The sequence below is a fragment of the Podarcis pityusensis genome, assembly GCF_964106645.2.
Source record: "Podarcis pityusensis genome assembly, chromosome: 10".
NCBI classification, from domain to species: Eukaryota; Metazoa; Chordata; class Lepidosauria; order Squamata; family Lacertidae; genus Podarcis; species Podarcis pityusensis.
The window spans coordinates 918,508-940,722 of record NC_138035.1 but is presented as its reverse complement, the minus strand read 5'-3'; the positions used below and the strand labels follow the sequence as shown (position 1 = coordinate 940,722).

Genomic DNA, 22,215 nt, shown 5'->3' with positions numbered 1-22,215 from the left:
CCTCCATAATGAGCCTTTTCAGAGCTTTCGCTTCCATCGGTGACAACCACCTTGGGGTTTTATTTTCCAATAAATCCTTGTATCTTATCCAGACATTAAACAATGCTTTCCTGACAATATGATTTTTGAATGCTTTATGTGCTTTGACCTTATCATACCATAAATATGCATGCCATCCAAATACATTGTTAAAGCCTTCTAGATCCAAAATGTCTGTATTTTCAAGAAGTAGCCATTCTTTCAACCAGCAAAAAGCTGCTGATTCATAGTAAAGTTTAAAGTCTGGCAGGGCAAATCCACCCCTTTCCATTGCATCAGTTAATATCTTAAATTTTATTCTGGGCTTCTTGCCCTGCCAGACAAATCTAGAGATCTCTCTCTGCCACTTCTTGTAACAGTCCATCTTGTCCACAATTTGCAATGTCTGAAACAAAAACAACATTCTAGGCAATAGATTCATTTTTATCACAGCAATACGACCCAACAGTGAAAGATTCAAATTTGACCAAATTTCTAAATCTTTTTTCACTTCTGTCCAACATGTTTCATAATTATCTTTGAATAAGTTCCCATTTTTGGCTGTCATATTAATCCCCAAGTATTTCACTTTCTTAACCACAGTCAGGCCTGTCTCATTCTGAAACCTCTCTCTTTCAATCGGTGTTAAATTTTTCTCTAAAACCTTAGTTTTTAGCTTGTTCAGTTTAAATCCTGCCACTTGACCAAATTCTTGAATTAATTCTAAAACCCTTTTAGTACTAGATTCTGGCTCCTGGAACGTCAATACTAAGTCATCTGCAAATGCTCTCAGTTTGTACTGTTTGGCTCCGACCTGTATACCTTTAGCCAACCGGTCCCTTCTAATCATATTCAGCAGAACCTCCAGGACCGATATGAAAAGCAGTGGGGAGATTGGGCACCCCTGTCGTGTCCCTTTTTCTATCGTAAATTCTTCCGTCACCACATTATTTACAATTAATTTAGCCTTTTGTTCAGAGTATATTGCACCTATACCATTTTCAAAACCTTGGCCTACCCCCATCCCCTGTAGGTTCTTCTTCATGAAACTCCATTCTTCTTCATGAAACTCCAAGAGATGTTGTCAAAAGCTTTCTCCGCATCCACAAATATCAGAACTGCTTTAGTGTTTATATTCACTTCTAGTTTTTCCAAAATATCAATTACGTTCCTCAAATTATCAGACAAGTGTCTTCCCGGGAGAAAGCCCGCTTGGTCTTTATGAATCTCTTCCATCAATACAAAGAGCTTCAGTTTCAATGCAAGCCTTAGAAGACATCATCTGACTCACACAGGGGAGAAACCATTTAAATGCATGAAGTGCGGAAAAAGCTTCAGTAAAAGGGGATACCTTAGAAAACCTCAGCAGACACACAGGGAAGAAACCATTTAAATGTATGGAGTTTGGAAGGAGCTTCAGTCCGATTGGAGCCCTTGATTTACATCAACAAACTCCCACATGAGAGAAACCCTATAAATGTCAAGTAGACAGAGGTTCAGTCCTAGTGGAAGTCCTACATCCACAGACTCATGGACAGGGAGAACTTTAACAGTTGACACCCTACAAACCCATCAACCCTCAAAGAGGAGAAGCTGTTTAAAGGGAAAGATTGCAGAAAGTGCTTTAGTGATAATGGAGTGTTTAAGGAACATCTAAGGACTCAGAGGGGAGAACCCATTTAGATGTATGGAGTGTGGGACATGTTCCTTTCAGAGTCCACTCTTTTGTTCACAGCAATGAACTCAACTCAGCAGGAAATCCATCTTAAAAGCATGTCATGTATTTGAGGTTCTGCTCTTTATATGTAAAATTGTATAGTAATGAAACAATGAAGGTAACGTCTCACTCTAGTGAGTATAATTTTATATGTAAGGTACCTTTTGATAGTGAGGGGGAATCTGGATTTCTGGTGGTGAGTGAGGATTAGGGCTGGGCGATCTATTAATCTCATCCTATACCGGTTTCTAGACCACATTGTGATAACTTTTCAAAAACAATTGATATGGCAACACCCCACAGATCACAGAGTGTGTTTCTGGGATGCTCATTTGCCTGGAAGCAGCCGTCAGAAAGCTTTTATTCATGAAGCCCCTGCAGATGCTGAGTTCCTGACTTCCCTCCCAGACGACAGGAAGCGAAAGACACACCTCCATTGCCCTGTGTCCTTCCAGCCTCTTTCCTCCCTTGCTCCCTTCTGCCGGTTTGTGTGCCTGACTTGGATATCCTGTGTGCTGTATTTTTTTTACTGCTGAAACTGGATTTGCTCTCAGGAGCTACGTTTTGTGCCTCACTGGGGACCCAGTGAGAACTGTATGCTTTGAAAGCTCAGTAAACTATTACTGAAGAAGTCCTGCTGCCTCTCTGTGTGTTTTTGACCTCAGTGTGGGACTTGCTCTGCACGTGGCCTCTACCCTGCTGCTACTTGGCCCATGCCCTGGAGTTGCTCTACTCAAGCATGCAAGACGGTTTTTGCACCAAACTCTGTCATCCCCCCACCGCATGATCTCCAAGCACTGATTCTTCACCCAAACTTCATCCCTGCCTCCTAAGCATTCTGAAGAAAACTGATAATACTGTAAGTTAATGGGAGATTTCCCCCCAAGCCTAATTGCAAGAGGGGAACGGAGGGGCTCCATGGACCAGGGAAGTCTCCTGATGGGCCCATCTTCACTCTTGAACCCCATGGGGCAACCCCAGAGCTCCTCCTTATTCTGGGGTTTGGGGAAGGTAGTATTTTTCCATACTCCCAGAAGTTTTTATTCAGTCATGCTGCTAGGGAGTTTTCCTACCAGAGGCCCACAGTTCATACTGCTATCATACTGATTTTACTGCTGTTTCTGCTTTTGCTGTCATGGAACAGCTGGGTGCAGGGGGGGGGCACAAGCTGGGGGACCCACAAGGGAAGAAGGCTCAGATCCTGGGGACTGGTGGGGGGATGGCAGTGAGCAGAAAGAGGGAGGAAAGGGAGCGGAACGGGAGGGGAGGTGTTGCAAGCTGAGGAGGAAACAGGGTTTGGTGAGCGGGAAGAGGCTGGGGCAGAGAGCAGTTCAGGCTTGGAGGGAGGAGAGGAGGGGGCCAGGAGACCCAGAGGAGGCCGGCTGCTGAAGCATCCAGGGAGACTCCCCCTCCTGCTGTGACCAGCTCCCCTCTCCCCTGGTCTCCCAGAGCACACAGAGAAATCCAATTCAGACCCATGAGCCTGTACATGATATTAATGGGCATAGGGTTTTTTTGTCCCAACATGCATCACTTTAGTCTCATTGACAATGAACCGTATTTTCGGCCCATTCACCCCGTTTGGAGAAGTCCCTTTGGAGCTCCTTGCAATCTCTCTCCTTGCAATCTCTCTTTATTTGCTCCGGTTGGCTGGACTCCTCCCTTTATTCCACAGGGACCCGCAGGGCCAGCCCGACGAGCTGGGGGACTGAGCAGCCTCGCACCTAGATTTTTCTGTAACACCCCCCTCCCAAAGAAAGGCTCAACCTCCACGCCCATGGGTGCCTGTGGCCAGCCCAGACCCTGGAGCATCTGCATCTCTGCCCCAGCTTGAAAGTTAGGGGCTGCAGTGCTGGCGAACCTTATCTCCCCCTCCCCGTCCAGACAGAGGAATGGCCTTGTGGGGTTGGACAAGAGAGTCCCATCTGGGTGGTGTGGAGGGGGCAGTGCGGGGGCTTCTAACTGTAAAGTAGGGAGGGCCCTCCTGAGTCATCTAGTTGAACCCCCAGCATAGTAGTAATCTCTGCTAAGCATCACAGGCAGGGGGCCATCCAAGCTCCCCCCACCCCACCCAAGGAAGGCACTCTCCCCACTGGCTGTGCTGTACTGCCCTCTCAATGGCCCCTCCTGGCACACTTTCCTGTGGCCAACGACTCTTCCCCAGGGAGGGCATCTGAACAAGAGACACCCCCCTGTAGGGTGCTGTGTTGATGTCCGCCAGGCTAAGTAAAAGCAAAGCACCTGCGCATTGGCACCGAGGGCTCCCAGACTTCAGCCAGTGCCCTCCCCTCCAGGTGTTCTGAGTGCAGGCATCGTGCTGGCCTGCACTGAGGGGAACTGCAGGCCAACCTGCCTAGGGGGCACCTGCATGGAGATGGCGGTGCCAGGGAGAAGAGCAGCAGGTTCAGCCAGAGGCTCCTAAAGGCTCTGCCCAGTTTCTTGGCGTGGAAGATGTGACCAGCCAGCAGGGGCTGGGGCTGGCCCCTCCTGGCCCCTGTTACCCAAGGTAAAGGACCCCTGGTCAAGTCCAGCCAAAGGCGACTATGGGGACTTACTTCTGAGTAAGCGTGCATCAGATGGAACAGCAAATCCCTTTAAACCGCGTAGGGGTTACTCCTAAGTAAGCATGCATCAGGCAGGGCTGCAGAGTGGTGCTTCCAAGAGAAGCCAGTTTGCACATCTCATGGGATTTAATGTCTTTATAAATGCACAGGGATAAGTGCATTTATAGAGACACATTTCCACAAAACACCCAAACTCTGGCATGTAGCCGCAGGTGATACAATAGGAGCCTTTCTGCAAATGGCCTTTGCAACACAACTCACTGGGTGGTAACAAAGTATACACATTTGCCTCTTTGCAACGGATGCTTTCGCATAGCCCCGTTTCCTCAATGAATCCACCCATTTCAGTAAAACCTGAGCTGAAATAGTAAGGAGAGCAAAACAGCAGCCCTGTCTGACCCCCGTCAGCCCCCAGACTCCCCCAGTCACGTGGCAGGAGATTCATCCTGAGCCCCCCCCCGTGAGATGGGTACGACATCCTGGATGATCGATATGATCCATTGATGATCCCCATGATCCAAACAGACTTGTCCAAAGAGCAGATCTCTAGGCCTGGATGAAACGGGTCTGCGGTGATGGATTCTGGAGTCAAGAAATCCTCCCTTTCCAGTGATCTCTCAGGCTGGCCAGGAAAAGGCAGCGAGCAGGAATCCTCAGGCATCCCGACGGACAGACAGACTTGTCATGATGCCAAAACACGAACTCGGAGTCTGATCTGATTTAAATGCAGAACTCATTTTGTGACTTCGCTGTTGGATTGTCGGGATCAGCCCCTCCCCCTTCTCCTGATCCCCAGAAGGAAGACCGGGGGGGGGATTTCCTCTCCTCCCCCCCCCCCCGCTCCACACTTTCCCTCCCCTCCCGGCACATCCTTCTCTCATCCCGCCCACACAATCCCAAATCACACCCCTAATACATTGCTCCTCCTCCTCCTCCTCCTCCTCCTCCTCCTCCAATCCTGCTTCGCTCCGGAAATGAGGGGGGAGCCCCCCTCCCAACCTGCCTGCTTCTCCCGCAAGTGGAGCGTCCACTCCGGATTGCCGCTCTGCGGCGTATCTTGGGGGGGGGGGGGAGGAGGACGGGAAGAGGAGGATCCCCGCCCAACGTGGATGTTGCAGGAAGGAAATGAGAATCGGAGCGAGGACAAAGAGGTAAAGGGGTCCGGGGGGGGGGGAGAGGGGAGAAAAGGACCCAGAGACCCCTCCAGCTCCCCCAAGCGCCTTCCGTGGGGCCTGGATCCCGGCACGCGTGCTGCGAAGGGGCGGAGATGGGGCGCCCACCCACGAGGACTCCCTGGGGCGCGGAGAAACGGGTCAGGAAAGGGTTAAGGTGTGAGGGAGGCGCCTGGATAGAGACCCCCCTGTCCCTCCCTTGCTCCTGTCGGGGGGGCCGGGAATGGAGAGGTGTGGCGCGCAGGGCGAGGGGTGACCCGAGCCAAGGGGGCCTTTGGGTGCAGGGGAGACTCCGGGAGAGAGGGAGGGGGTCGAGGAATGGGGGGAGGGAGGGGAGCATCCCTGGGTCAGAGAAGGGCAGCGGGGGGGGGGGGAGATAGGAAGACCAGTCTTTGGGGAGAAGTCTCCATCGTGGCGCCCGCTGGGAATAACCGGAGCGCTAGGGGCTCCGCGCAGAGAGAGGTGGGCCACGAAAGGGTTAACGGGCACGAGGGATAGAGACCCCCCTGTCCCTCCCCGGCTCGTCTTGGGGGGCCCCTCCGGCTGGAGAGATGGGGGCGCAGGACGTGGGGGGAGTGGTGCCAAGGAAGCCTCCGGATGCAGGGGAGACTCCGGGAGAGAGGGAGGGGGTCAAGGACTTGGGGGGGGAGGAAGGGCAGCATTGGCAGGGGGGGAGATAGGAAGACCACTCTTGGGGGGGTCTCCATCGTGCCTTCCTTGGGGAATCTCCGGAGGGGCCGCCTTGGCTTCTCCCTCCCGCCCAGGAATGCCCCCCTTCAAGGCGACCAGAGAGGGATCCCTGGAAAGTGGGGGTTCTGTCCCCCCACCCTTCCATCCTGCAATCTCCATCCTCTCCACACCCCATAAGCCCCTGCCCTGTCCAGACACAGCGATTCTGCCCAGTCCAACCACTGGTCCCATGGAGAGGAGAGGAAATCCCGAGAAGAAGAGGGGAGGGGGGAGGCCTTCTCAGAAGTGGCTCTTGGTTTCCGAAATCCCACCCAGGAAGCAGCCAGAAACCTTTTCCTCTCTCTCAGGCTGCCATCTTTATTGTCTTTTCCACTGAGGATGAGGATAATGTACACCTGTCATCAGAAACAGGGGTGCAGAGTCCATGGAATGGCTCTCAGGATTGATACAGAAGTTGCACCTCGAAAGCATTTCTGTTCCTCTTATTCTCTGTAGGCAATGTCAGAGTGACTGACAAGCTGAGATACAACCCATCATCATCCGATGACAGTGACTGCATGAATCTTCCCAGTCAAAGGACCCATTTTCATGATAGACAGTGCCTGGGGCTGGAGGCTCTACACACCGGGTGTGCCTGTGGAGGCCAAAGACTGCCAGTATTAGTACAGGTGAGGTGTGTGACCTTCCCAAATTTACAGACTGTATGTGAATGAGAGTTTGTGGGTGGGATTATAGTTTATGGCAACCCTGTGATTTTCTCCACCCATAACATTTCGTAAGCTGATATTGCAGTACGAATTCCAAAATAACTACAAAAAATCACAAGATGATAATAATAGTACAGTGGTACCTCGGGTTAAGAACTGAATTCGTTCTGCAGCTCTGTTCTTAATCTGAAACTGTTCTTAACCTGAAGCACCACTTTAGCTAATGGGGCCTCCTGCTGCCCAAGACAGGTGTTGATCATCATGTGAGCTGGGCACAGGTGGGCTGAAGCGAGCTACTGCCATTCCTGTGGAGCCTCCTTTTATTGACACAAGTATGCAAGCCAGGCAAATACATTTTTGGGCTGTGACCTTTACATCTTCCGTCCCAAAATCGTGGGGTGGTACAAAGTTATTTTGGCACCTGTTCCACAGCGTCATTTCCCCCTTGCTCAATGTATGATGAATGGAGACAAACGTCTCATGGAAAAGGGTTACAGACAGGACACCGCAAACTGCTGAGATCGCAAAAGGTCAGGCAGAGGTGGAACGATGTACAGACAGCTGTGGCTTGTCGGGGGGGGGGGTTGCCCTGCACCCCAAGGTCACGCGTGCAGGCAGATTGTGGCTGCCTGCTGGTGGAAAGTGTCTCCCTCCGGACCCCACTGTCCACTCCGCAATATCCCTACACACCAGAGCAGGATTTCTGTTCTCATCCTGAAGCAAAGTTCTTAACCCAAGGTACTATTTCTGGGTTAGCAGAGTCTGTAACCTGAAGCGCCTGTAACCCGAGGCACCACTCTAGATGTTATACTATTAGTATCTTCCCCAAGCCACTCTGGGCAGCTTACAGTACATATAGGTAAAGGTAAAGGGACCCCTGACCGGAAGGTCCAGTTGCGGGAAACTCTGGGGTTGCGGCACTCATCTCGCTTTATTGGCCGAGGGAGCCGGCGTACAGCTTCCGGGTCGTGTGGCCAGCAGAACTAAGCGCTTCTGGCGAATCAGAGCAGAGCACGGAAACGCCGTTTACCTTCCCGCCAGAGCGGTACCTATTTATCTACTTGCTCTTTGATGTGCTTTCGAACTGCTAGGTTGGCAGGAGCAGGGACCAAGCAACGGGAGCTCACCCTGTCGCAGGGATTTGAACCGCCAACCTTCTGATCAGCAAGTCCTAAGTTCTGGGGTTTAACCCACAACGCTACTCGCGTCCCTACAGTACATATACAAGACAGTAAAATATCCAAAAATTAAAAACCTCCTGATACAGCTGTCTTCTAAATGTCAGATAGTTGCCTGTTTCCTAGCCCTCTGAAGGGAGGGCATTCCATGGGGCAGGAAGCCCTCTGCCTGGTTCCCTGGAACTTCACTTCTAACTGCAAGGGAACCAGCAGAAGACTCTCGGAGGCGGACCTCCCTGTCCGGACTGAACGATTGGGGTAAAGATGCTCCTTCAGGTCCACAGGGCCGAGGCTGAGGAGGGCTTTAGGTTGCAGATCTTGCTCCTCCATAATGATCGATGTATAGATAGCAGAGTAGGAGAAAACACACAGAGGCAGGGGGAAAAAATCAGCTGAGAAATTTATTACTGAAGACAGATAAGCATGACAGGACCCAAAAAATAGCAAAAATGTAACTCACAGTAAAACCCTGACTTAGCAAACCAAAACAGCACTCAAGTAAGAAACAGACAAGCAGAGTAGAGTAATATCAGAATATGAAGTGGGAGCAGGCGCATTTCAATACTGTAATTTATCTATAATTCAAAGTCAGAGTAATCCTGGGACTAGATAACAAGCCTCCAGGTGGACGTGCCCCACCTGCCCTTCTCTTTCCTCTTCCGCACGGGCAGAATCTGCCTTCAGGACTGTGGGATTCACGGTTGTTCTCCTCCACTCCATCCACCAGGGCTTGACTTCAGGTGCAGCAGAATTCCCCACCCAGCCCATCAACGATTTGAGACCCATCAGCTTTCCTCACCTGGTTTAGCCGGCTGGTAGAAGCCGTTGCTTGAACCCCTGTTGCATGCTGACAGCTTCTGGAAGCCACAGGTGAGAGCTGAGTGCAGGGTGGGCACCAAGGGTGGAAAAATGACCCCAGGAGGTGCAGGACATGTTCCCCACCAAAGGAACTACTTATCCCCAACACCCCATGAGATCTAGATTCAGGTAGGTAGCCGTGTTGGTCTGACACAGTTGAAATAAAACATTTAAAAATAGTCCAGTAGCACCTTAGAGACCAACTAAGATTGTTCTAGGTATAAGCTTTGGTGTGCATGCACAATTCTTCAGATACACTGACACAGATGTCACCAGACCCTTGTGTATCGTGGGAGGGTGGGGTGGGGTTTTTCTCAGAAGGGTACTCCTACTACCATCTCCCACTATATGAAGAACTGTGAATGCACACAAAAGCTTATATCTAGAACCTAAGGTGCAACTGGACTATTTTTTTACTTTTTTACTTCAACTGTGTCAGACCAATATGTCTACCTACCATGAAGAACAGTTATCTCCTTGCCTTGAATATCCTGCCTTTCAGATTAGGATAGTCCTCTGTCAGAAGACAAGCACAGGATCAGGCAGCACATCATCATTATAAAGAACCATTGGGTGGGTGTTTCCGTCTGGGATTCCCATGTGCCATCTGCTTTCCTTCTGCTTCTTCTGCTCTCTCCATGCAATGTGAGGCATGTAGATGGAGGTCCATCTCCAAGAACAGGAGCTTCCCTGAGCACCCATTCAGCTGACCCCAAGCACCAAGCCTTGTCACTAGTTCTCTGACTGACCCAGACCACAGTCCCTGGAAGAGATGTAGGCCTGGGTCTCCCAAAATAATCCATATGGACCTCCTGAGGTCAGTGGGACTGTGCAGGTGATTCATGAAGATCTAGAGGTGTAAACGGGGGCAACCACTTGATTTGAAAGGCAGTCCCACAGGACAACAGTATTCCAAGATCATGCTGTGTTATTAAAGATGATTGAGGATCTTGAAAGGTTCCTGATGCATTACTACCATTTGACATCATACCATTTTCATTTCCTAAAAATTGGGAACATAGGTAGGACATGGGAGAATGTAAGAGATGTTGAAATAAGAGAAGGTGCTAATGGCGGTTGATGTGTTCTCTTTCCCTTTGTTCTCTTCCTTGAAACCCAAACAGGATTTGCTTTCTGCCCACTCTGAAAAAGGTGATGGAGAAGACAGAATTGCGGGGGACAGGGCACCTTTCGTTTCATTAGGAATAGCCATTAAAATGTGTGAAATGTGGAATATGCATCACTGAATGAGCACACATAGTTCACATCAACGAACACGAAAAGGAAAGAAGCCATTCAAAGGTATGTAGTGCGGAAAGAGCTTCTCTTTCAACTCAAAACTTAGAACACACCAGCGGACTCACACAGAGAGAAAACGTTTTAAGTGCAGGGAGTGTGGGAAGAATTTCAGTCAGAGTGGAAACCTTAAATTGCTCAAAGGGACTCACACAGGGGGAAAACCATATGAATGTATGGTGTGTGGAAAGAACATTAATAATAGTGGAAGCCTTAGAAGATATCAACGGACTCACACAGGGGAGAAACCGTTTAAATGCATGGAGTGTGGAAAGAGCTTCAGTCAGAGTGCACAACTTAGATCACATCAATGGACTCACACAGGGGAGAAACCATATAAATGTATTGAGTGTGGAAAGAGCTTTAGTGATATTGGAAGCCTTAGAAAACATCAACGGACTCACACAGGGGAGAAACCATTTAAATGCATGGAGTGTGGAAAGGAATTCAGTCAGAGTGGAGATCTTAGAAGACATCAACGGAATCACACAGGGGAGAAACCATTTAAATGTATCGAGTGTGGAAAGAGCTTCAGTCAGAGTGGAAACCTTAGAAATCATCAACAGACTCACACAGGGGAGAAACCATATAAATGTCTGGAGTGTGGAAAGAGTTTTAGTGATCGTGGAAGCCTTAGATCACATCAATGGACTCACACAGGCGAGAAACCATTTAAATGCATGGAGTGTGGAAAGGAATTCAGTCAGAGTGGAGATCTTAGAAGACATCAACGGACTCACACAGGGGAGAAACCATTTAAATGCATGGAGTGTGGAAAGGAATTCAGTCAGAGTGGAGATCTTAGAAGACATCAACGGACTCACACAGGGGAGAAACCATATAAATGTATAGAGTGCGGAAAGAGCTTCAGTGATAGTGGATGTCTTAGAACACATCAACGGACTCACACAGGGGAGAAACCATATAAATGTCTGGAGTGTGGAAAGAGTTTTAGTGATCGTGGAAGCCTTAGATCACATCAACGGACTCACACAGGGGAGAAACCATATAAATGTATGGAGTGTGGAAAGAGCTTCAGTCAGAGTGCACACCTTAGAAATCATCAACGGACTCACACAGGGGAGAAACCATATAAATGTATAGAGTGCGGAAAGAGCTTCAGTGATAGTGGATGTCTTAGAACACATCAACGGACTCACACAGGGGAGAAACCATATAAATGTCTGGAGTGTGGAAAGAGTTTTAGTGATCGTGGAAGCCTTAGATCACATCAACGGACTCACACAGGGGAGAAACCATTTAAATGCATGGAGTGTGGAAAGAGCTTCAGTCAGAGTGGAGACCTTAGAAATCATCAACGGACTCACACAGGGGAGAAACCAGATACCGTATTTTTCGCCCCATAGGACGCACCTAGTTTTTTTTTGGGGGGGGGGGAATAAAGAAAAAAAATTTTTTCCTGGCTGGCTTCCCCCGACCCCAGCCCCCAGAACAGGCTGCTGCCTGCAAGCCTTGCGAACCCGGTGGGAGCTGCCGCTGGGCGCGCGAGGCTTGCGATAGCTTCCTGAAGCCTGGAGAGCGAGAGGGGTCGGTGCGCACAGATGCCTCTCGCTCTCCAGGCTTCAGCGAAAGCCTGCATTCGCCCCATAGGACGCACGCACATTTCCCCTTCATTTTTGGAGGGGAAAAATGTGTCCTATAGGGCGAAAAATACGGTAAATGTATTGAGTGTGGAAAGAGCTTTAGTAATAGTGGAAGCCTTAGAAATCATCAACGACTCACACAGGGGAGAAACCATTTAAATGTATCGAGTGTGGAAAGAGCTTTAGTGAAAATGGAAGCCTTAGAACAGTGTTTCCCAACCTTGTGCCTCCAGCTGTTTTTGAACTACAACTCCCATCATCCCTGACTAGCAAGGCCAGTGGCAAGGGATGTTGGGAATTGTAGAACAAAAACAGCTGGAGGCACAAGGTTGGGAAACACTGCCTTAGAACACATCAACGGACTCACACACGGGAGAAACCATTTAAGGGTATGGACTGTAGAAGGAGCTTCAGTCAGAGTGGAACCCTTGATTTATGTCAACAGACTCACACAAAAGACAAACCATATAACCGTATTTTTCACTCTATAAGACTTAACAGACCACAAGACGTACCTAGTTTTTGGAGGACGAAAACAAGAAAAAAAATATTCTGCATCCCAGAAGCAAGAGGGATTGCTGCGCAGCAAAAGTAGCAATCCCTCTTGCTGTTCTGGCTTCTGGGATAGCTGCACAGCCTGCATTCGCTCCATAAGACGCACACACATTTCCCCTTACTTTTTAGGAGGGAAAAAGTGAGTCTTATAGAGCAAAAAATACGGTAAAATCAGGAAAGTACTCTTAGTGGAAGTTCAAATTCAACAGACTTATGGACAGGAAGAACTTTAAGAGTTGAAACCCTTCAGACCATCAACAAACTCAGAAGAGAAGCAGTTTAAATGAAAAGACTGCAAAAAGTGCTTTCTTTATAATGGAGTATTTAAGGAACAGGGACACGGGTGGCACTGTGGGTTAAACCACAGAGCCTAGGACTTGCCGATCAGAAGGTCGGTGGTTCGAATCCCCACAACGTGGTGAGCTCCCGTTGCTTGGTCACTGTTCCTGCCGACCTAGCAGTTTGCAATCATGTCAAATTGCAAGTAGATAAATAGGTACCGCTCTGATGGGAAGGTAAACGGCGCTTCTATGCGCTGCTCTGGTTCGCCAGAAGCGGCTTAGTCCTGCTGGCCACATGACCCAGAAGCTGTAGCCCGGCTCCCTCGGCCAATAAAGTGAGATGAGCACCGCAACCCCAGAGTCATCTTTGACTGGACCTAATGGTCAGGGGTCCCTTTACCTTTACCTTTATTTAAGGAACATCTAGGGACTCTCACATGGGAGAACCCATTTAGATGTATGGAGTGTGGGACGTCTTCCTCTCAGAGTCCACTCTGAGCAATGAACTCAGCAGGAAATCATTCCTACAAGCATGAGGTATATGTGAAGTTCTAGTGTTTATATATAAAAAATTCCTTCCAGTAGCACCTTAAAGACCAACTAGGTTAGTTCTTGGTATGAGCTTTCGTGTGCATGCATACTTCTTCAGATACACTTCTTCTTCAGAACTTTTTCTGAAGAACCAGAACTTTTTCGCTGCCTCCTGCCCTGCGCGTTCTGAAGAAAACTTGAAATACTGAAATTGAATGGGGGATTTCCCCCCAGCCTAATTTCAAGAGGGGGAAGGAGGGGCTGCAGGTATCAGAGAAGTCTCCTGGGGGCCCCAACTTCGCTCATGCAACCCATGGGGCAACCCCAGAGCTCCTGCTCATTCTGGGGTTTGAGGAAGATAGTATTTTTCCATAGTCCCAGAATTTTTGATTCAATCATGCTTCTCAGGAGTTTTCCCACCAGAGGACCACAGTGCTGTAGTGTGTTCCCACCATTTCAGAACACCATTTCAGATAAAACCACAGCGGACTTTGCCACCAAACTCTGCCAATTTGTCCTTACCCACAACAACTTCAAATTTGGTGATGACCTGTTCCTTCAGATCAGCGGCACAGCAATGGGCACCCGCATGGCCCCACAGTATTCCAACATCTTCATGGCAGATTTAGAACAATGTTTCCTAAACTCCTACCCACTCAAACCTCTCTTGTACCTGCGATACATTGATGATATTTTTATCATCTGGACACATGGTCAACAGACCCTGGACACCTTCCACCAGAAATTCAATGATTTCACCCCACAATCAACCTAACAATGAATCAATCTATGCAAGAAATACATTTTTTGGACACTACTATAAAAATACAGGATGGGCGCATAGACACCACCTTATACCGTAAACCAACTGACCGACAAACATATCTACATGCCTCTAGCTACCATCCCAAACATACCAAACAGTCCATTGTATATAGCCAGGCACTACGTTACAGCCGTATCTGTTCCAATTCTACAGACAGAGACTCTCACCTAAGAGATCTACAGCAAACCTTTTTAGAACTAAAATACCCAGCAGATGAAGTTAGACAACAGATCAACAGAGCCAGACTGATACCCAGAGAGAACCTGCTGCAAGACAGACCCAAAAAAGAAAATAACAGAACACCTCTAGTCATCACATACAGCTCCCAAGTTAAAACAGTTCAACGCATCATCAGAGATCTACAACCTCTCCTGGACAATGACAGTTCTCTTTCTCAAGCTCTGGGAGGAAGACCTTTCATTGCCTACAGACAGCCACCCAATCTCAAACAACTCCTAACCCACAATAATACTACAACCAGACTTAACACGGACACTGGCACCAGAGCCTGCAATAAACCCAGATGCCAACTTTGCTGCCACATACACCCGGACAACACCATTACTGGCCCCAACAACATCACACATACCGTCTCAGGACTATTTAATTGCTCATCGTCTAACATTGTATATGCCATCAAATGCCAACAGTGTCCTTCAGCTCTCTATATTGGACAAACAGGCCAAACCTTACGCCAAAGAATAAACGGACATAAATCTGACATCAAGAATCACAAGACAGAGAAACCAGTAGGAGAACACTTCAATCTCCCAGGACATTCTATACAAGATCTCAAAGTAGCTGTTTTACTACAAAGGAATTTCAGAAATAGACTGGAAAGAGAAGCTGCTGAATTGCAACTCATTACCAAACTTAAAACCATGGAGAGACCTGGTCTGAACAAAGACATTGGATTCTTATCTCACTATACATGACAAAGCCATTTTTCACCTTCTCACCCCTTGCTTTTTCCTGTAAGACCTATTGCAGTCGTTTAGAGTCGTCAACAGGCTCATCACAGCTATCTGCCAATCACCCATTCCCACCACCCTTCTGAGTAATACCCCTCCCCACCTTCTCACTATATAGAAGGATCTGGCAACTTCTGTTTCAGTGTATCTGAAGAAGTGTGCATGCACACGAAAGCTCATACCAAGAACTAACTTAGTTGGTCTTTAAGGTGCTACTGGAAGGAATTTTTTTTGTTTTGACTACGGAGAAGACCTTCAGAAAGGGACTGAAGGAGAATCAAGAGCCTCAGGATCTGGACCACTAAGTTTTATACCTACACCTTTGGGTTCTGATGAGCCTGAGAAAGTGATACCACCGCCAAAGGGAGAATAGAACTATCTCAACATGTCTCTGCAACTACTAAGTTGGAACATTCATGGTTTTAATTCCCCTGAGAAAAGGAAGAAGATTTTTCATTTATTAAGAAAGGAACAATTAGACTTAATTTGCCTACAGGAAACACATGTGATTAGGCTCCATAGGAAAGTTTTAATCAATAAGAGACTGGGTCAAGAATTTATTTCATCTGATAGAGTGAAGAAGAGAGGAGTTGCTATCTATGCAAAAGAAAGCCTATCACCAAAATTTCTTTTTAAAGATGAGCAAGGAAGAATTTTGGCAATTGAAATTCAAATACAAGGAGAAATTCTTTTGATTTTGGGAATTTATGCACCAAATGAGGGGAAGTCGGAATTTTACAAGAAGTTGCATGAGACAATGCTGGATTATGTGGACTATAATAACATCATTATGATGGGTGACATGAATGGGGTGGTATCTACGAATATGGACAAAGCGCAAAGTCAAAGCATAACAAAAGAGGGCAGGCTACCAAAGACTTTTTTTGAACTAACTGACAACATGGATCTGATTGACATTTGGAGAACAAAAAACCCCTTAGGAAGAGAAGGGACATTCTTCTCTGAAGCCAAAATGACACGGACAAGAACTGACCAAATATGGATAACTAGAGGATTGGCTCCCAAGACTAGAAAGGTGGAAATCTGCCCAAAAACCTGCTCCGACCATAATGCAGTAAAGATGGAAATGAGATTAAATTTAACTGGCTCCTTCAGATGGAAGATGAATGACACCTTATTAAGAGACCAAGAGATTGTCAAGAAGGCCCAAAAGAACCTGTGGGACTACTTTGAAGTAAACTTGAAAACCACAGTGGAAAAAAGAATAATCTGGGATGCAAGTAAAGCGGTGATGAGGGGGTTTCTGATACAACAGAATGCAATAAAAAAGAGAACCCAAAATGAGAAAAAAGACAGAATTTTTGAGAAAATAAAAGAAGGAGAGAAAAAATTAAGATTGAAACCAAAGTCACAGGAGATTCTGAGAGAAATTAAATTATATCAAGTACAATATATGAAATTGATAAATCAGGAAGTCGAATGGAAAATCAAACAAATGAGACAAAAGACCTTTGAATCAGCTAATAAATGTGGAAAACTGCTAGCATGGCAGTTGAAAAAAAGACAGAAGTTGAACACGGTTACCAATCTTGAGATTGAGGGGAGAAATATCCAAATCCTGTGGAGATTAGAAAATGCTTCCAGAGATACTTCAAACAACTTTATACCCAGGGGCCGCAGAAAGAGACGGATATAGACCAATTTTTAAGAACTAATGGATTACAAAAACTATCTCAAGAAAACAAGACAATATTGAACCATAAGATAACGGAACAGGAGATTGAAGGTGCCATTCACAACATGCAACTGGGCAAGTCTCCAGGGCCGGATGGGTTAACCTCCAAGTATTATAAGACTTTGAAAGACTATTTAATTCAACCATTAAAGGAGGTGTGCAACGAGATTATGGAGGGGAAGAAGGCACCGGAGTCATGGAAAGAAGCTTTCATCACACTTATACCAAAATCTGAAGCTGAAAAGACACAACTCAAGAACTACCGTCCCATTTCCCTTTTAAATGTGGATTATAAAATTTTTGCACATATTTTAGCTAACAGATTAAAAAGAGTGTTAAATGAAGTGATCCATAAAGACCAAGCAGGCTTCCTCCCAGGCAGACATTTGTCTGACAATACAAGGAACATTATTGATATTTTGGAGTTATTGCAAACGAACACTAACACAAGAGCAGTTTTGATTTTTATTGATGCGGAGAAGGCCTTTGACAATATCTCTTGGAATTTTATGAAGAAGAATCTTAAGGGAATGGGACGGGGGTTTGAAAATGGTATAGACGCAATCTATTCAGAACAAAAAGCAAAATTGATAGTTAATAACGTGGTGTCAGAAGAGTTTAAAATTGAAAAAGGAACACGACAGGGTTGCCCTATCTCTCCATTGCTATTTATTTCGGTCCTGGAGGTGCTCTTGAACATGATTAGGAGGGACCGGTTGATTAAAGGAATCCAGGTCGGAGCTAAACAATATAAACTCAGGGCCTTTGCAGATGACCTGGTTTTGACATTACAGGAGCCAGAATCTAGTACGAAAAGAGTTTTAGAACTGATTCAAGAATTTGGTCAGGTGGCAGGATTTAAATTAAACAAGCAAAAAACTAAGGTTTTGGAGAAAAAATTGACAACAATGGAAAAAGAAAGGTTTCAGAAGGAGACAGATTTAAATGTGGTGAAGAAAGTGAAATATCTAGGGATTAATATGACGGCCAAAAATTTGAATTTATTTAAAGATAATTATGAAAAATGTTGGTCAGAGGTTAAAAAAGATTTAGAAATTTGGTCAAAATTGAAGCTTTCCTTGTTGGGTTGAATTGCTGCCATAAAGATGAATGTACTGCCAAAAATGCTGTTTTTGTTTCAAACTTTGCAGATTGTGGACAGGATGGACTGTTTCAAGGGGTGACAGAGAGACATTTCTAAGTTTGTCTGGCAGGGCAAAAAGCCCAGAATAAAATTTAAAATATTGACTGATGCTAAAGAAAGAGGGGGGTTTGCCCTGCCAGACATAATAATAATAATAATAATAATAATAATAATAATAATAATAATAATAATATATTATTTGTACCCCGCCCATCTGGCTGGGTTTCCCCAGCCACTCTGGGCGGCTTCCAACAAAGATAAAAAATACACTAAAATGTCACATATTAAAAACTTCCCTGAACAGGGCTGCCTTCAGATGTCTCCTGAATGTCAGGTAGTTGTTTATCGCTTTGACATCTGATGGGAGGGCGTTCCACAGGACGGGCGCCACTACCGAGAAGTTGACATGAAGTTGTATTATGAATCAGCAGCATTCTGCTGGTTGAAAGACTGGCTACTTCTGGAGAACACTGACATTTTGGATTTGGAAGGGTTTAACAATGCGTTTGGGTGGCATGCATATCTGTGGTACGACAAGGTTAAAATTCATAGAGCATTCAAGAACCATATTGTCAGGAAAGCAGTGTTTAATGTCTGGATAAGATATAAAGATTTATTAGAAAACAAGACCCCAAGGTGGCTATCACCCATGGAAGCTAAGGCTCTGAAAAGACTCAATATGGAGGCCAAGTGGCCGAAATATTTGGAGATATTAGAACAAAATGGAGACACATTGAGATTGCAGAGTTTTGAGAAATTAAAAGATAAAGTGCAAGATTGGCTACATTATTATCAAATTAGAGAGGTTTTTAATATGGATAAAAAAATAGGCTTCCAGGTGGAAAAATCGAAATTAGAAACAGAATTGTTAGAACCTAAAACTAAGGTACTTTCAAGAATGTATAACTTGCTGTTAAAATGGAACACTCAGGATGAAACGGTCAAATCAGCTATGATTAAGTGGGCGCAAGACATTGGTTATAACATTATGTTGCTGACTGGGAACAGTTATGGACCACCGGTGTGAAATTTACGGCATGTAATGCCTTAAAAGAAAATATTATGAAAACGATATATAGGTGGTACATGACACCAGTCAAGCTTGCAAAAGTATATCATTTGCCTGATAATAAATGTTGGAAATGTAGAGAAAATGAGGGAACATTCTTTCACCTTTGGTGGACGTGCCCAAAGGTCAAGGCTTTCTGGGAAATGATCTACAATGAACTGAAAAAGGTATTTAAATATACCTTCCCTAAGAAACCAGAGGCCTTCCTTTTGGGCATTGTCGGCCAATTGGTGCCAAAGAAGGACAGAACTTTTTTTATGTATGCAACAACAGCAGCAAGAATACTCATCGCAAAGTACTGGAAGACACAAGATTTACCCACCCTGGAAGAATGGCAGATGCAAGTGATAGACTACATGGAATTGGCAGAAATGACTGGCAGAATCCGAGACCTGGGAGAAGAGTTAGTGGAAGAGGACTGGAAGAAGTTCAAAGACTACCTGCAAAAACATTGCAAAGTGTTTGAATGTTAAAATGATGTTCAGGCTATAAAGATAATATGGCATTAGTGACATATTTGAAAGGAATATGTAAAAAATGTTTTAAAAGAATAAGGGTGAAAAAGAATTGAATAATATTATGTCAAATTTAAACTAAATGGCACAAAGGGATTAAGTTATAAAGAACAGGTAAAAATGGACTTACAAGGAAAGGAAAAATTGGAGACATAATAGGTTGGAAAGTATAAATATAGAATAAGATTTGAAAGAAGGTAAGGTACTGCTGAATATGAGTGTGTAAAAGGGAACACAGAAAAGGGAGGTGTGAGGAAGTCAGGAAAGAAGGTTATAAAAATAATAAGTAAAAAATTGGATTTTCCTGTTTCTTTTTTTTCTTTTTTTCCTGTTTTTCTTTTATTTACTTTTTGTATGTTTTTTGCTGTATTTTTCTGTTTCTGTTTGAATGTGATAATGTTTTCTTTTTTTCTGGTTGATTGTAAAGTTTGTTTTATTATTTAAAATTTCAATAAATATCTTTTTTTTAAAAAAAAATCCTTGGGCACGTCCACCAAAGGTGAAAGAATGTACCTTCAGTTTCTTTACATTTCCAGCATTTATTATTGGGCAAATGATAGATTTTTGCAAGCTTGACTGGGGTCATGTACCACCTGTATATCATTTTCATAATATTCTCCTTTAGGGCATTACATGCCGTAAACGTCATACCTGTGGTCCATAACTCTTCCCAGTCAGCAAACATAATATTATGTCCAACATCTTGTGCCCATTTAATCATAGCAGATTTCACCATTTCATCCTGAGTATTCCATTTCAACAGCAAGTTATACATCTTTGACAAAATCTTAGTTTTGGGTTCTAACAGTTCTGTTTCTAATTTTGATTTTTCCACCTGGAAGCCAATGTTCTTTTTTCCCCTTAAATAATATTTATTAAAGTTTCAAGTAGTACAAAAGATAAAAAGAAAAAAGAACAAAAAAGAAAATTTCCCCCTTTATAATCCAAATTTTCAATAACTTTCTTCCAGAACTTCCCCTCACCTCCCCTTCTTGTATTCCATGTCCAAATATTTATCCAACAAGTTCTTATCCCTAAATTTTTAGCCTTAGTTTGTTATCATATTTAATTCAGTTTACATATCAACTTTTAACTTATATACATCAATCATTTATACTTAAATTTTTTTTTTCCTAAGGTCAACCCAGTTTCCCTTCCACGGATTCCCCATTTTTATACTAATAACAACACAAAATTAGAAAAAGAATAGAAAAAATCAAACAGCCTTTGGATTTCCAAACCCCACCCTCCCTTCCCCGGTTTCGATCCCAGAACCATTGTCCATTAGTCCTTCTACCATCAGCCTGGCAACCTCACGTCTGAGGCCCTGAAATCTCTCTCAGTCCCTCTCTGCCGGTTTCTTTGAAAGTCCTTTGTATTTGACACCAAGGCTCGGAGGGGCAATATCCCTATAATGTCCATGTTCCTTCCAGCCAGACCTCCATGTTTGAAGGTGGAGCTCAAATTTTGTTTCTTGATCCTTTCAAGTCCAAATGTCTCAAAAGCTCCAACTTCCACCTTGATCAAATTTATAGTCCATAGATCTTCAGATCCCCACAAAAGGAGATCTTTCCATTCCTCATTTTTGAGCTCAAACCAAATTTTCCTCGTCCAGTCCTTATTTTCTTTTGTATCCATCTTGAGAGGCCTCCGGCTCACCTTTGCCTTCTGCAGTATTGCAGCCCCTCCTTCCTGCTCCTTCTGTTCAGCGTGTATCTCTTCTTCCACTTCTTCCACTTCCTCAATTTTTCCTAGGTTCTTTTCTTGTTCTGCTGCCTGGGTTTTGTACGTCAAGTCCTTTTCCAACTCATTTACTGTTGACTTAGAAGTTATGGCACTTGTAGACAAAACATGACCTTGCTCATACATCCTTCGCAACTTTCCCATGAGAAAAGCAACCTCGTCTAGGTCAGCTAGCATTTTCTGGCCTATTTCCATTCTTGTAATGTCCCTGAACCCCCTCTAGAGGGATTCTGGTTATTCAGTATTCCTTTCACTTCCAACCCAAAAGCCAAGTTAATTTGTTTCAGTCCTTATTTATTTTCAGCAACTTGTAACTATATTGTATCCAGTGTAACCGGCAAGAACGTCCAAAATAAAAGTTCTCTATTTTTCTGACTTTGACAGCTAGTTTGACAGCCAGTGTGTCTCCTCAGCAGGCTCCTCTCGCGGATCACTCCCGGTCCCGGGAGGGATGGCACTTTAATCAAAAATATTAACTCTTATCCTCCAGCGCAATTACTTATACTATCAATCCGTGCAATTAATAACTTTTATCCCAAAAAAAAGCTCTTCTCTCGACCTTAGTTGTCAAATCCTTGCTTTAAGATGTTTACAATGAAAGCCTTTTCAGAGCTTTCGCTTCCATTGGTGACAACCACCTTGGGGTTTTATTTTCCAATAAATCCTTGTATCTTATCCAAACATTAAACAATGCTTTCCTGACAATATGATTTTTGAATGCTTTATGTGATTTGACCTTATCATACCATAAATATGCATGCCATCCAAATACGTTGTTAAAGCCTTCTAGATCCAAAATGTCTGTATTTTCAAGAAGTAGCCATTCTTTCAACCAGCAAAAAGCTGCCGATTCATAGTAAAGTCTGGCAGGGCAAATCCACCTCTTTCCTTTGCATCAGTTAATATCTTAAATTTTATTCTGGGCTTCTTGCCCTGCCAGACAAATCTAGAGATATCTCTCTGCCACTTCTTGAAACAGTCCATCTTGTCCAAAATTTGCAATGTCTGAAACAAAAACAACATTCTAGGCAATACATTCATTTTTATCACAGCAATACGACCCAACAGTGAAAGCTTCAA

General features: G+C 44.9%; 1 protein-coding gene across 6 annotated transcripts in view; it reads left to right on the top strand.

The window, feature by feature from the left end:
• The window catches only part of LOC308486303 (uncharacterized protein), a 100,868-nt gene that overhangs the window by 52,466 nt on the left and 26,187 nt on the right, over nt 1–22,215 (top strand). The window contains exons 3-6 of one of the 6 annotated variants that reach the window (XR_013991017.1): nt 14–5,450; nt 6,657–6,829; nt 8,774–8,916; nt 10,029–10,206. The exons of 4 other annotated variants lie outside the window; for them this stretch is intronic. The gene's annotated coding sequence lies outside the window, so the exon portion shown is untranslated. The remainder of the gene's footprint in view (nt 1–13; nt 5,451–6,656; nt 6,830–8,773; nt 8,917–10,028; nt 10,207–22,215) is intronic. One more of the 6 variants, XR_013991016.1, reaches the window with a different exon arrangement.